Raw genomic sequence first — 15,749 nt, 5'->3', positions numbered from 1 at the left:
TGGCACCGAAACGGGAGAAGTATAAACAGGAAGTCTGCTTCTCCCGACTTGTAGATAGAGTAAAGCAAAGAGATCGCAAAGCAGTAACTTTGGAAGACGCTCTTTAAAGACCTTAAATCCACCACCGAAAAAGAAGGATCCCCCTCCTCTTAGCAGGGGTGGAGGGGTGAATTTAGAGCATTAATTTCCTGCAAAGACAGTGAGAAGTATAGTTTTATCTGCTGCCTCTAAAATCTGGGAACGGACTGCGTTTGACAGCTGTCAAAGTGCTAAGGGCAAAGAATACTGATACTTTGTGGAAGGATACAATTGCTTTTAAAATGGACTTGGATATAAAAGTAACTTTTGATTGAAATTGTGTATATCTAAAGAACAAGGGGAGTTACTAGGACTATATTTGTTGCAACTGAAATTGGAAGTGTGTCCCCCTAGAGGAGATTATGTTGTAGCAAGTACCAAGCTACTAAACAACTGAGCCTGGAAAATTCCTTTCCAAAACAAAGTAACTAGGCGTGAGACTGACCTTGGACTGTGTATGGGAGTGCTATGGCAGATGAGAAGGGCAAGATAGAACAGACGGAAGAAAAGACGCTCAGGTCTGGGAAACAATACAAAATAGATATTGCTCAGCAGAGAAGGGCCTCAACATCCGGAGTAGTTAGTTCAGCAGGAGCTACGGTTTCACAACAAAGGCTAAAGGCTATGTCATCACAAGATCCATTGGCTCAGGCACTTAGCAAAATTAATGCATCACTGGAAAATCTAGCTAAACAGGTTGCAGAGACAAATAAACAAGTAGCTGAGGCCTCAGCAAAAATTGATTTGAACACTACAAGCATAAATGAATTGGGAAAGAAGGTGAACTCTAACACACAGTCTATTGAGAAGTTATTAGAGGAATCGGCCTTGACTCGGAAATTAGCTGAGGAAGCAAAGGAGATTGCAACTGCTGTTCAGGAGAAGATACCACCGGTATACAAGAAACTTGAGGACCATGATTTGACCTTGTCTATGATCGAACTCCAAGGGAAAGAGAGGAACTTAAGACTCAGGGCAGTACCGGAAAAAGAGCAGGACAATTTGGTGCACTATCTTACAAAGGAATTTACAGAATTTTGGCAAAAAGACCTGGGGAAGGAAGAATTCAAGATAGTGAGTGCATTCAGGATTGGCAGAAAACAAAGAAAGAATAGAGCAAGGGATTGTCTGATTACTTTAAGAACAAAAGAAGAAAGAGATAAAATTTTGAATCTACAGTACCAAAGAACTCTGGAGATTGAAGACTCTTTTGTGGAAATTTTCAGGGATATACCTAAACTTATACTGGATGTCAGGGCCCACTACAGAGATCTGGTGGACCTATTGAAAAGAAATAGAACTCCCTTCAGATGGGAATTTCCCCAAGGCCTATCTTTCAAATTTAAAGGAAGGAAAACAAGAATAAGGACTGTGGATGATAAAGACAAATTTTTGAATGATCACGAGGAGAATCTACAGAAGGGGGCGGAAGCTGGAGAGGAGCCAACCGCTTCAGAAGGAATTCGAGACATAGCAAACTTATCATTTGGACTTCCTGAACCGGGGAAAGATACATTACCGACAGAAGAAGAAGAACAACTTGGTGCAGTTGGCGGGAGGAGTAAGTAATTCACTATGGCTCTGCAACTTCTAAGTTGGAATTGTAATGGACTCAATTCCCCTCGAAAGAGGAAAAGTGTTTTTCATATATTAAGAAAAGAACAATTGGATTTGATTTGTCTACAGGAAACACATGTAATGAGGCTACACAGGAAGCTGCTTATTAATAAGAGATTGGGACAAGAATTTATTTCATCTGACAAGGTTAAAAAAAGAGGAGTTGTGATATATGCAAAGGAGAAACTCACACCGAAACAAATTTTTAAGGATGAACAAGGAAGATAATTGGCTATTGAAATTCAACTTCAAGGAGAGAAATTTCTGATCGTAGGGGTTTATGCACCAAATGAGGGGAAATCTGAATTTTTTAAGAAGTTGCATGAGGTTCTCTTGGATTACATGGACTATAATATATTCTTAATGGGAGATATGAATGGAGTGGTTTCTACAAATATGGATAAGGCACAAAGACAGGTAATCACCAAAGATGGGAGATTACCAAAGACTTTTTTTGAACTGACTGACAATATGGACCTGATTGACATTTGGAGAACTAAGAACCCCCTGGGGAGAGAGGGAACTTTATTCTCTGAAGCCAAGATGACATGGACTAGAATTGACCAAATTTGGATTACTAGAGGAATGGCACCAAAGATAAAGAAAGTGGAAATCTGCCCTAAAACTTGCTCAGACCATAATGCTGTAAAGATGGAGTTGAAGCAAACAACACCCGGCTCCTTTAGATGGAGGATGAATGACACCCTATTTAGAGATGAAGTATACAAAAAGGCCCAAAAAACTTTGAGAGACTATTTTGAAATAAATATGACTACTAATGTCGAAAAAAGAGTAATTTGGGATGCCAGTAAAGCCGTGATGAGAGGGTTTCTGATTCAACAGAATGCAATAAAGAAGAGAAGTCAAAATGAGAAAAAGGATAAAATTCTGGAGAAAATAAAAGAAGGAGAGAAAAAATTGAGAGTAAAGCCAAAGTCACAGGAGATCCTGAAAGAAATAAAGTTACTTCAGGTACAATACATGGAATTGATGAACCAGGAAATAGAATGGAAAATTAAACAAATGAGACAGAAGACATTTGAATCAGCAAACAAATGTGGGAAATTACTAGCATGGCAGCTGAAAAAAAGACAAAAATTAAATACAATTACAAATCTGGAAGTGGAAGGAAAAGATATACATAACCCAATTGAGATTAGAAACTGCTTCCAGAAGTATTTTAAACAACTATATGCACAAGGGCCACAGAACGAAATGGACATAGATCGATTCTTGAAGATAAATGGATTACAAAAAATCTCACAAGAAAGTAAACTTATGTTGAACTGTAAAATATCTGACCAGGAGATAGAAGGTGCCATTCAGAATATGCAAGTAGGCAAGTCTCCAGGACCGGATGGGTTGTCTTCCTGCTACTACAGACTTTTGAAAGAGTGGCTATTGCAACCATTGAAGGAAGTTTGTAATGAAATTTTGGAGGGGAAAAGGGCACCAGAATCGTGGAAAGAGGCCTACATTACACTAATACCAAAAACAGAGACTGAAAAGACTCAACTTAGGAACTACCGTCCCATATCCCTATTAAATGTGGATTACAAAATCTTTGCTGACATTTTAGCTAAGAGACTGAAAAAAGTACTGATTGAGGAGATTCATAAGGACCAAGCGGGCTTTCTTCCGGGTAGACATCTCTCTGATAATCTAAGGAATATAATTGACATTTTGGAAAAGCTAGAAGTGAACATAAATACTAAGGCAGTTTTGATATTTGTGGACGCGGAGAAAGCCTTTGACAATATTTCTTGGAGCTTTATGAAAAAGAACCTACAGGGTATGGGGGTAGGCCATGGTTTTGAGAATGGTATTGGTGCAATATATTCAGAACAAACGGCCAAACTAATTGTAAATAATGTGGTTACAGAACAGTTCAAGATAGAAAAAGGGACACGACAGGGATGCCCAATTTCCCCTCTGCTCTTTATATCGGTCCTGGAGGTTTTGCTGAATATGATTAGAAGGGACCAGATGGTTAAAGGGATAAAGGTCGGAGCCAAACAGTTCAAATTAAGAGCATTTGCAGATGATCTAGTTTTGACACTACAGGAGCCAGAATCTAGTACTAAAAGAGTTTTAGAATTAATTCAAGAATTTGGTCAGGTTGCAGGATTTAAATTGAATAAGTTAAAAACCAAGGTTCTTGAGAAAAACTTAACACCGATTGAGAGAGAAAAGTTTCAGAATGAAACAGGTCTGACTGTGGTTAAGAAAGTGAAATATTTGGGGATTAATATGACAGCTAAAAATGGGAATTTGTTTAAAGATAATTATGAAAAATGTTGGGCTGAAGTGAAAAAAGATTTAGAGATTTGGTCGAATTTGAAGCTTTCCTTGTTGGGTCGAATTGCAGCTATAAAGATGAATGTATTGCCTAGAATGTTGTTTTTGTTTCAAACTTTGCAAATTTTGGACAAAATGGACTGTTTCAAGAAGTGGCAAAAAGACATTTCTAAATTTGTCTGGCAGGGCAAGAAGCCTAGAATAAAATTTAAGATATTAACTGATGTAAAGGAAAGAGGTGGATTTGCCCTGCCAGACTTCAAACTTTATTATGAATCAGCAGCATTCTGCTGGTTGAAAGACTGGCTGCTTCTTGAGAATACAGACATTTTGGATCTTGAAGGTTTTAACAATGTATTTGGGTGGCATGCATATTTGTGGTACGACAAGGTTAAAGCACACAAAGCTTTCAAAAACCATATTGTCAGGAGAGCACTGTTTAATGTTTGGATTAGATATAAGGATTTATTGGAAAATAAAACTCCAAGGTGGTTGTCACCAATGGAGGCTAAGGCTCAGAGAAAACTTAACATGGAGGCCAAATGGCCAAAATACTGGGAAATTTTGGAACAAGAAGGGGACAGACTGAGATTGCAGAGTTTTGAGAAACTGAAAGATAAAGTACGAGATTGGCTTCATTATTATCAGATAATGGAGGTTTACAATACAGACAAGAAAGTTGGTTTCCAGGTGGAAAAATCTAAATTGGAAACAGAATTGTTAGAATCCAAAACTAAGACTTTGTCAAAAATGTATAACTTGCTGTTGAAATGGAATACTCAGGATGAAACGGTTAAATCTGTAATGATTAAATGGGCACAAGACGTTGGACATAATATTATGTTTGCTGACTGGGAACAGTTGTGGACCACCGGGATTAAATTTACGGCATGTAATGCCTTAAGAGAGAATATTATGAAAATGATATACAGGTGGTACATGTCCCCAGTCAAGCTTGGAAAAATCTATCATTTGCCCGATAATAAATGTTGGAAATGTAAGGAAAATGAAGGCACATTCTTTCACCTTTGGTGGACGTGCCCCAGGATTAAGGCTTTCTGGGAAATGATATATAACGAATTGAAAAAGGTATTTAAATATACCTTCTTGAAGAAACCAGAGGCCTTTCTCTTGGGCATGGCCGGCCAAGTGGTGCTAAAGAAGGACAGAACTTTTTTCATGTATGCTACAACAGCAGCAAGAATACTCATTGCAAAGTATTGGAAGACGCAAGATCTACCCACTCTGGAAGAATGGCAGATGAAACTGATTGACTGTATGGGATTGGCAGAGATGACGAGCAGAATCCGTGAACAGGGAGAAGAGTCGGCAGAAGAAGATTGGAAAAAATTTAAGGACTATTTACAGAAATATTGCAAAATTAAGGAAAGTTGAATGGTGTTGGATTGAAATTGAGTGGTTTCTAGCTGTAATGATATAAAGGAACATAGATGGGAAAAAAAGGGTTTGGAAAATAAGGTGATATTATAAGCTGTAATGCTTTAAGTTAAGGATTTGCTGAACAAATAATTTTAAATGGAATACAAGAAGGGGAGGTATGAGGAGGTCTGAGAAATTTGTTATTGAAAAGTATGTTTTATGAACTATATGTTTTTTTGTTTTTGTTTGTTTGTTTTTGTTTGTTTAAAAAATTGGAAAATTTAATATCTTTTTTTAAAAAAAATCCTTCCTATAGGCCGCCTCCCCCTCTCCAGCCGTGATTAAACCAACCACCGTTGTATCATGTTGTTTAGTTGTTTAGTCGTGTCCGCCTCTTTGTGACCCCCTGGAGCAGAGCATGCCAGGTCCTTCTGTCTTCCACTGCCTCCTGCAGTTTGGTCAAACTCATGCTAGTAGCTTTGAGAACACTATCCAACAATCTCCTCTGTCGTCCCCTTCTTCTTGTGCCCTCCATCTTTCCCAACATCAGGGTTTTTTCCAGGGAGTCTTCTCTCTTGGAGCCTCAGCTTCAGGATCTGTCCTTCCAGTGAGCACTCAGGGCTGATTTCCTTCAGAATGGAGAGGTTTGATCTTCTTACAGTCCATGGGACTCTCAAGTGTCTCCTCCAGCACCAGAATTCAAAAGCATCAATTCTTTGGCGATCAGCATTCTTTATGGTCCAGCTCTCACTTCCATACATCACTACTGGGAACTATACAGACCTTTGTTGGCAAGGTGATGTCTCTGCTTTTTAAGATGCTGTCTAGGTTTGTCATTGCTTTTCTCCCAAGAAACAGGCGTCTTTTAATTTCGTGGCTGCCGTCACCATCTGCAGTGATCGTGGAGCCCAAGAAAGTCAAATCTCTCACTGCCTCCATTTCTTCCCTTTCTATTTGCCAGGTGATGGGACCAGTGGCCATGTATCATATGCAAACTTAATGATCTTATTACTGGAGTTTTGGGGGGCACAGTCAGCTGTATAGACCGTATATGAAAGTGGTCTCAACATCCACCCCTGTGGAATCCCCATATTCATGATGAGATCCGCAGAGACACGGGAACCCATCTTGACCTGTTGGGAACGGTTTGATAGAAAATTTAATATCCACCTGCACAAACACGGTGGAAGTCCCAGGTCTAATTGTTTGGGCACCAATCTATGCGGAAGAATAGTATTAAATGCAGAACTGAAGTCTACAAATAACAATCTCACGTAGTTCCCTTTCTTCTCCAAATGAGTCAGGACAGGATGTAAAGCCATTGCCACAGCATCCTCCGTGGATCTCTTTGCCTTGTACGCAAACTGGTAAAGGTCAAGTCCTACTGTCACACAAGATATGATATGGTTCTTTACCCACTTTTGCTTTCCTGATACCCCTCTTCAAGTTCGCTCTTTCTATACCATACGGTACCCGGTCCCCAGTTCTAAAAGCAGAGTTTCTGGCCTTCAAGAATCTCCTAACCTCTCCTGTCATCCAGGGCTTCCTATTCGGATACAACTTAACATACTTTTCCCTGGTGCATTTCCTGTGTCGAATCTAATATAATCCAGGACCGTTGATGTAGAAGTTTCTAGATCTTGATGGTCGAACATATTCCAATCGGTCTCCTGGAAACAGTCCTGCAACTGCTGAGAGGCTCCCTCAGGCCACAGAGTAACCATCCGTGTTTATAGCTGGCCTTGTTTCCCGAGGGGTGTGTACACTGGTGTCAGAAGCAGGGACACATGATCTGAACCACCGAGGTGCGCCTCATATTCCCGGCTGATGTTCGTATACACCTTGTCAAGAGTATTTTCTCCCCTTATTGCACACTCAATGTGCTGATGGGATTTTGGGAGTACTGCCCTCACATCTGTGTGAGTGAAGTCCCCCACGATAATCCGCACTGCCTCAGGGTATCTGCTCAATTTAGCATTGATGTTTTCATGCATACTACTCATGGCCCTGCAGGCATTTGCAGTTGGTGCTACATAAAAAAACTGCAGTTATAGTGCGCACCCCGGAAATGATCTCTTTCAGCTTCTGCCTTCTGGAAGAAGGTACAGGGTTATAAAGACTAGGACTAGCCACCTGAGAAACAGTTTCTATCCAAATGTGATTTTGGTTTTAGATGCAGTGTATTTAATTATGGGGTATCAGAGTATTTAGGGGGCTGACCAGGTTGGGATAGCAGGCTTGTTGGTTTTTGAATGTCTGATGTACATTTTTTCAATTTCATTGTTCTGTATGGGACAATGACAATAAAGATTATCGTATTGTATTGAGACTCATCTGGAAAGCGCCATTTCATGTTCCTTTCTCCACTTGCCAGGAGTCTGAGCTCCATTTGGGGTTTCTCCTTCCGCACCCCAAGGTTCCCCCAAAGCCTTGGGGAAGGAAATTGAGGCAGGCTCTGCTTGCTCCCCAGGGCCCTGCAGGGGATTCAGGGTGGGGGCCCTGTCTCTTCCTCTGGCCATGGCACCCGCAGGAAGCCTTGGAAGAAAGGCAGGAGACCCTCAGCAGAGAACAGCCAAGTCCGGTTCTTCTCCGCAATGGCTTCCTCTTCTGAGAGCTCCCTCTCTTTCTTGTCTGGGCTGGACTGGGAGGACCCCAGTTCAGCCAGTTCCCTAGAGTTCCCCCACTGCCTTCTGAGACCCTTTTCCCCATGGCCTGCAGGTGGAGCCCTGCTGCTTGCGCTGACTCTTGGGGTGACCAAGGATGCTGCTCCGGGGGTCAAACTCCCCTGAGGGGAGCCATGGCGTCTCTGGGAGCGGCTGGGGCCTCAGGAAAAAAGAAAATGGTGTTCCCGCCTATTTTTGGAAAAGGGCGGGAAATGCCTTCTCCTGGCCCTGCCGCCTCCGTGGGCTCCTAAACGGCCTGCCTGGGCCTGCGAATCCAGCTGCCCCCAAACAATGAGGGGAAAGAGGAACAGGAAGAGAAGGAAGGAGAAATGAAGGATAAGCTGGGAGGGGGAGCAGCCATGAGGGAAACTCAGGGGGAAAACTCCCTCAGGAAACCAGCGAAGGAGAGGAGGAGGCCCAGGGGAATCTGAAAGGGGATTGGCCAGCTGTCCAATGGAGAGGTTTCTGATTGGTCCAGCCCTGCTCTGGGGTGGGAAATGGGGTCTCCTGCCTCCATGTGGTTCTGGGAGCCCAGTAGAAACTGGTTTTCTGGCAGGAAACGGAGGGAAAGGATGGCAGGGGTCCCTCTTTTTCTTTGAACTGGGAAGAGTCCCAGAGGGAGGGGCCACCCCCCTGAGCAACATGTGCCCCCCACCTGGCCCCCCCCCGGATCGCAGGTGCGTTTCATTCCTCGCCTGGGACACTTCCTCCTCCGTCTCTTTTCCTGTGATGAAAAGCGGCTGCAGAAGCAGAAAAATCCACTTGACGTGGGGGGGGGATGATTTTCGGGAGGGGTCTCCTGAGCCGGAGGATGTTTTTTGAGGGGTGTCTCAATATTCCTCAATGTGATGCATTTTTGTAGGTCATGTTCATGAATACTTTATATGCGTTTTCTTTTGATACATCTCATGGTTGGAGAACCAAATCACCAGATTTGAAGCAGCACTGATTTTGAAGGGAGGGTGTGCTTTGCCTCGCATCTTGCTTCAGAAAGTGAGAATTTGGTAGGTTTACTTTTAAATGTGAACTGAATCGAATCTCCTCTCTCTGCCTCTCATTCCTTCTTTCCCATTTTTACTCATTCTTCCTTCCTCGTCTCAGTCCTTATTGTATTGTTTTGGTGGGCCCTCTCATTTTCTAGGCTTCTTTTCTAAACACATTTTGCGCTTCTGCACAACCATGCATGCTGGCACCTCCTTCTCATGAATATAAGGTACTGTCCTGGTTTCATAAGCAATGACACTCAAGCCTGAAAATCAGAAACAGATGGAATGGGGATTTTTAATTTGCTTTTATTCCAAGAGACAAGCTCATATAATCACTGAAAATGTTAGAAGGACTTGTTTTGATGTGGTTGAAGAAGAAGGAGACTCTAGCTGGACATCAAACAGGATCCAGTGACTCTCATAGTGAGGGAACACCTCTGATTTTTCAAGGGATCCAGGGTAATCAAGCAGTGATCAGTTCTTGAGTTTGCCTAAAGATCAAGCGAAAATTACAAGAGTTACTTCTGTTTCAGCAGCACTCAGAAAACTATGAAATTGAAGGGGAAAGGGGGTGGGGGTGGGAAACCTTGTAGATGAGAATAAATATCCTGTCATGGTTTTACATCTTTATTTAGGATTTAGCTCAGCTTGGCACTGAACAAGAGCAACAAATGAAAACTCACTTAATGGAAAAAAGGAATATAATATAATATTATATGTCCATAATATAAGCAGGTAAAATATAACTAGCATTATAGATCTAAAAGAAAAGGAAGAAGGAAGAATTTAGGTGATTCTTCAGAACATTCATTTCCCATAATGAACTCAGGCCAGATTGCTTCACATACTTGGAACTAAGTCCTATTAAACTCAGTGAGGCTTACTTCTGAGTAGATATGCCTAGGGCTGTTCTGTCACATTCTAATGAACAAATCATGACATATTCCAATAACGAGGTCAGCTTTAAGAATGTACAAAAGAAGAAACACTCTAGAGATATTAACATGAGTTTTTTTTAGAATTCATCATCAAATGAATTAGTGATGGGAGGAATATGCAGAAACCCAGGGATGAAAATTGAATTGCACCTTCCCGCAAACAGTTCTGTTGTTATGGAAACACAGAGAATGACATCTTTCTTTTTTTATTAATGGATATGCTAATGAGCTGAGGACTTCAATGTATATAGGAGTTTCCTTTAAAACTAAATGTTACATATATGCATTGTTTCTATTTATGGAATTGTCGTTGGTTTCACAAAAGCACTAAATAAATGGAAATACACTAGGTATAGAATTGCAGCTACAGGTTGCACTGTTACCCATGTGGGCTTGTACAGGATTACACTACAAGTCATTTCACCCTCTTATCGTATTATGGACGCTGTCCCATGGAAAGCCTTCGATATCTGCAAGCAATGAATCTTACAAGAATGCACACAAATAGACATACTGTATGAAATGTTGTAAGCCTGTAAAGAAACGTATGGTTAAGTCTAGCAAGCATCTTACAAACTGTCTTAAGTGATTCTCCCCTGCACAAAATGTGACCTGAGTTATATGTGATATAAAGTGCTTTCTGTGTTCAGCAGGTCCCTCAGCCGAAATCCAAGGTGGTCAATTACTGCTCAAGTAAGTTATTAACTTATAAAGGCCAGGAAGGGCAGAAGGAGGTCAACATGAATACTCATACTTCCAGAATTCAGAGTAATGGAAAGAAGAAATGTGTTTCCTTAGGAATATGTAAGCCCCATTTTGTTTCATGGGAGACAAATCATTAGTCAAGGATGAATTATTGGCAAAGGAGGGCAGTCTGAAGTCCCCCATATCAGAGGATCCTTGACATACTAAGTCTAGGGGCTTTGGGAGTGAAACAGGCTGTGTGTGAGATGATGTTTGGGGTTTTTTTTTGGGGGGGGAGCCGACATTACCTTTTGCAACATCCCTTCACATTTCCACAACTTCCAATCTTAACCATTGTGGGTGCAACTCCTTTTATCGCAACCCTTGCTGCCCTCTGGTCTTTCCTTGGCAAATCCTGTAGAAAGGGAGGGGGGGAGAGAGAATCATTGTCCACAGGGAAGCGGAGAGTAAATTCGGAATAGGAGGAAAGGGAGGCAAAGGTTCACAGAATGTAGAACAGGAGCAGGGAGTCTACCTTTTTGTTGTAATTTAAGCAAACTAGATCTAGGAGTAAAGACAGCAAAAACCAATCTGTTTGAGAACTGAACCTGATCCCCGATAATCTTCTTTATTTCAGTGAAAAACTTTAGGCAAAATGGCAGCCCCAGTGGGCACTCCAACCACACATGGAAATAAGTACCCTTGTTCCTGTATCTCCTCCAGCACAAAGCAGAGGAGCTGGAAGTGACACAGAAACCTTGATAGAAGCACGATACCTTGTCAAACGCATTTTTTAAGCCAATTCATGTGTCTGAACAAATACCGTCTTAAAAGGAGGCACTCTCCATAGCCCCACTCCCATTTTCCTTCATCAATTTTCTCCTTCTTCCATGTAGATTTCAAACTGGTCAAATCTCCTAACTTAATATTGACTAAGGCTTTTTACATAGCTGCTTTAAATTCTTTCCCGGAGGAGCCTATTTTAAAAAATTGCATCCTCTCCCGGAGTAAAGGTGTGCTTGGCATGCGTATGGACCATAAAATCATAGAGAATATCCACAATCTGATGAAATTGGAACCACTCAATCGGTATTTCTTGAGTCAACATTTATAGTTATTTTTTGGGGGGGTGGGGGATTTGAAATAAAAAATCCCTCATTGTTGGGTTGGGTTTTTGTGTGTGCAAACCAATTAGAGGAGATGTTTTCAACCTTTATGGCTCCACAGCTCCCTTGACCAACTGCATTCTTTCTGTGGCACCCCTGTGGGGCTCAGGAGCCCGGTTATGTCACCCCTTGCCTGCAGAGCTGGCAGCCCCACACCCCTTTTCAAAGCCTCCCTTGTGGAGTGTTCCCTCTGTCCCCTCTCTTCTCCCCTCTCCTTGGGAGTGTTCTAGGCAGCCCCAGCTGCTGCCCATGCCCCCAAGAAAAGTACGTCCTCCCACTGCCCCACAGGGGCCTGGGAAGCAACCCCTGGTCAGCCCCAGAGGCACCATTCACCTGGGGAGCTTGTAGCCAGGGCTGCTGCAACAAACAGCCTTTGGGAGGCAGAGACACGAGAGGGCATCAGAGGAGGGAGGGAAGGAAAGAGGGACAGATGCCAGTGTTGCCTGCAGCACTCCTGACCATCATTCAAGGCACCCCCGGTGCTATGGCACACTGGTTGAAAACCACTGAATTACAGGATTTACAGTAGCATATGAGCATTGCAAAGGGAAATGAAAGAAATAAAAGGAAACTCCTCTCTAGGAGCTGGTGTGTATGTATAGTCTCAGGAAGCCAAAATCTGGTTTTCCGTGAAGTGTGAAGCAGGGCTAGATGCCACAGATTTCCCTTGCTACTTAGATGTGCACATCTCCAATATTGCAAACTTTGCTGTGAGTTTGCAAAATTCCAGACTGCCTCTTCTTAAACAGTCTCCCAGTGCTGCTGGGTTAAAAATTTTGAGCTTCTCTTAAAACATTTGAATATACAGTCATACCTAGGGTTACAGATGCTTCGGGTTGCGCAATTTCGGGTTGCACACTGCGCCGAACCCAGAAGTACTGGAATGGGTCACTTCTGGGTTTTGGTGCTTGCGCATGCACAGAAGCGCTAAATCGTGCTTTGCACATGCGCAGAAGTGCCAAATCACAACCCACGCATGCGCAGACACAACGCTACGGGTAGCGAATGCTGCGGGTTGCAAATGTGCTTCCCGCACAGATCACGTTCACAACCCGAGCGTCCACTGTATATACTAGGTAGAACCCGAGCAGAACAGAAGTCTCCTTCTCCCTTCTTCATCCCTTACCTGAAAAAGCCAGCAGCAGCACACACAGGGCAGCCCAGAACAGGTGAAGTATCTTCATGACTTAGGGAGGATGAGAGGATGCAGAGAGGCTCAACACACGGCTACAAGGCAGAATGTTGTCAGGATTAGGAGGGATGAACTTTCCGTATTTGTAGCCCCTTGGGAAGCTGTTTCCTCCCACTACTCTGCAATCTCCAGCAGGACATCACCATGCCCTAAAGGAACGTGGGGCTTCTAGCCAAGTCATAAGCACAGTGTGCCCCCTAGAATGAGATGGAGAGATGATGAAGTTCAGGCCTGTGGCAAGACCTGGAGGATGCAGAACCAGGAAAAAGCACCCACCTGAGACACTGAGTACCTATTGGTAGATTCATGGATGATTTGCAATAGTTTGAGCTGTCTCCCAATTGTTTAGCAGGACAACAAAAAGTCTCTATGCTCCCTGCTCTGCTGCTCTTTTCATTCTAGATGATAGATGACGAAAGCTTGGAGGGTAACCAGGAGTGAGGCTTTGTGTGGAAGGACAATGAGCTCCATTCACAGTTCTGGCACTGAAAAGAAATCCCTGGGCTTGGGCTATGCACACATTAGTGGCCTGAAATGCAGTGAGGTCATCAATGCCCCTCCCACCTGTGTGAAGAACATCGAAAGAGCCTGCTGGATCAGGCCAGGGCCCATCCAGTCCAGCATTCAGTCCTCAAAATGGCCAACCCTTTGGGACACTAGCAATCAGGATTTGAGCACAAGAGCCGTCTGTGGATTCCAGCCACTGGTATCCAGTGTTGGGGTGTGTGTGTGTTTATCATCCATACTTATTAATCTTGCTCTCTGTTTGCATGCCAGGGAAGCTTAAGCAAAGCTGTCTAGCGCACCAACGCAAAACAGTTGTTGTTTCAAGCAAAGTGGTTTTACTCGGCACACAGAGAGCAAGAACTCAGTAGAGCACAAGTCTCTTAGAGAGCCAGCGTGGTGTAGTGCTTAAGAGTGGTAGATTTGTAATCTGGTGAACCGGGTTTGCTTTCCTGCTCCACATGCAGCTGCTGGGTGACCTTTGGCCAGTCACACTTCTTTGAAGTCTCTCAGCCTCACTCACCTCACAGAGTGTTTATTGTGTGGGAGGAAGGGAAAAGGAGAATGTTACCCACTTTGAGACTCCTTAGGGTAGTGATAAAGCGGGATATCAAATCCAAACAACTCCTCCTCCTCCTCCTCCTCCTCCTCCTCCTCCTCCTCCTCTTCTTCTTTCTTCTTCTTCTTCCTTCTTCTTCTTCCTTCTTCTTCTTCTTCTTCTTCTTCCTTCTTCTTCTTCTTCTTCTTCTTCCTTCTTCTTCTTCTTCTTCTTCCTTCTTCTTCTTCTTCTTCTTCCTTCTTCTTCTTCTTCTTCTTCCTCCTTCTTCTTCTTCTTCCTCCTCCTTCTTCTTCTTCCTCCTCCTCCTCCTTCTTCTTCTTCCTCCTCCTCCTCCTTCTTCTTCTTCTTCCTCCTTCTTCTTCTTCTTCTTCTTCCTCCTTCTTCCTCCTTCTTCTTCTTCTTCTTCCTCCTTCTTCTTCTTCTTCTTCCTCCTTCTTCTTCTTCTTCTTCCTCCTTCTTCTTCTTCTTCTTCCTCCTTCTTCTTCTTCTTCTTCCTCCTTCTTCTTCTTCTTCTTCCTTCTTCTTCTTCTTCTTCTTCCTTCTTCTTCTTCTTCTTCTTCCTTCTTCTTCTTCTTCTTCTTCCTTCTTCTTCTTCTTCTTCTTCCTTCTTCTTCTTCTTCTTCTTCCTTCTTCTTCTTCTTCTTCCTTCTTCTTCTTCTTCTTCTTCTTCTTCCTTCTTCTTCTTCTTCTTCTTCTTCTTCCTTCTTCTTCCTTCTTCTTCTTCTTCTTCTTCTTCTTCTTCTTCTTCTTCTTCTTCTTCTCACTGCATGAGATGCATCGCAGAAAATTTCAAAACCTTTGTCAATGCATGTTGTAAACTGCAACCTATAATGTTTGGTGTGTTTAAGGTACATTACCACTCTCTTAAGAGCAGAGAAACATTGTGTAGTAGGCTTTTCCACAAATTTTGCCAGAAAGTGAAAAGCATAAGTTATATCTGGTCTTGAGATTCTTTGAATGAAATTTAGCTTGCCTATAGCAGAACGATACAAAGTTTTGTTAGGAAATGGCTTATCTTCACCTGTAAAGGTGAAACCACACACCATAGGCGTTTCCTTCCCATTTGCATTTTCTAAACATAGCATTTCAGCAAGATCATCAATTTTTGCAGTTTGATGAACCAGAAAAGATCCATTTTTGCCTTTCTCAATTTGCATGGATAAGTAATTTTTAGCTATGCCTAATTCCACCACATCAAATTTCTTCTGTAACTGTGATACTACCAGTTCATATTCCTGTTTAGTTTTTGTAGAAATTAACACGTCATCTACATACACACATATTTTTGTTACAGAGTTTGCCCTTTCCTTTATAAACACACAGTTGTCTGCCTTTCCTTGTGAAAAACCAATATCCAGCAATTCTTTTGCTAAAGTTTGGTGCCAATTCCTTCCACTTTGGTGCAGACCATAAAGGGATTTATTTAATTTGCATACCAAACCTTCAGCGGCGTCTATGCCTTCAGGAACACGCATAAAAATTTGTTCTTTTAAATCTGCAAACAAATATGCAGTTTTTATATCTAGGTGATAAACAGAATGTCCACGTTGTGATGCATCTTTTAACAAAAGCTTAACTGTTTCATATTTTACGCTTGGTGAATAACACAAATCATAATCTTCGCCTGGAATTTGTTGAAAACCCCTAGCAACTAGTCTTGCTTTGTACCTTACAACTTCATTTT

General features: G+C 42.4%; 1 long non-coding RNA gene across 1 annotated transcript; it reads right to left on the bottom strand.

The window, feature by feature from the left end:
* Nucleotides 1-9,315: 9,315 nt before the first annotated feature.
* LOC128411430 (uncharacterized) lies at nucleotides 9,316-13,372 on the bottom strand. The gene is made up of 3 exons (XR_008329810.1): nucleotides 12,937-13,372; nucleotides 10,953-11,059; nucleotides 9,316-9,513 (listed from the first exon to the last, which is right to left on the bottom strand). It is a non-coding gene; the product is annotated as an uncharacterized LOC128411430 (long non-coding RNA).
* Nucleotides 13,373-15,749: the final 2,377 nt, after the last annotated feature.

This window comes from Podarcis raffonei, chromosome 3, assembly GCF_027172205.1.
Source record: "Podarcis raffonei isolate rPodRaf1 chromosome 3, rPodRaf1.pri, whole genome shotgun sequence".
Taxonomy (NCBI): domain Eukaryota; kingdom Metazoa; phylum Chordata; class Lepidosauria; order Squamata; family Lacertidae; genus Podarcis; species Podarcis raffonei.
Note: the sequence above shows the minus strand (reverse complement) of the source record. Positions and strands in the feature narration are given on the sequence as shown.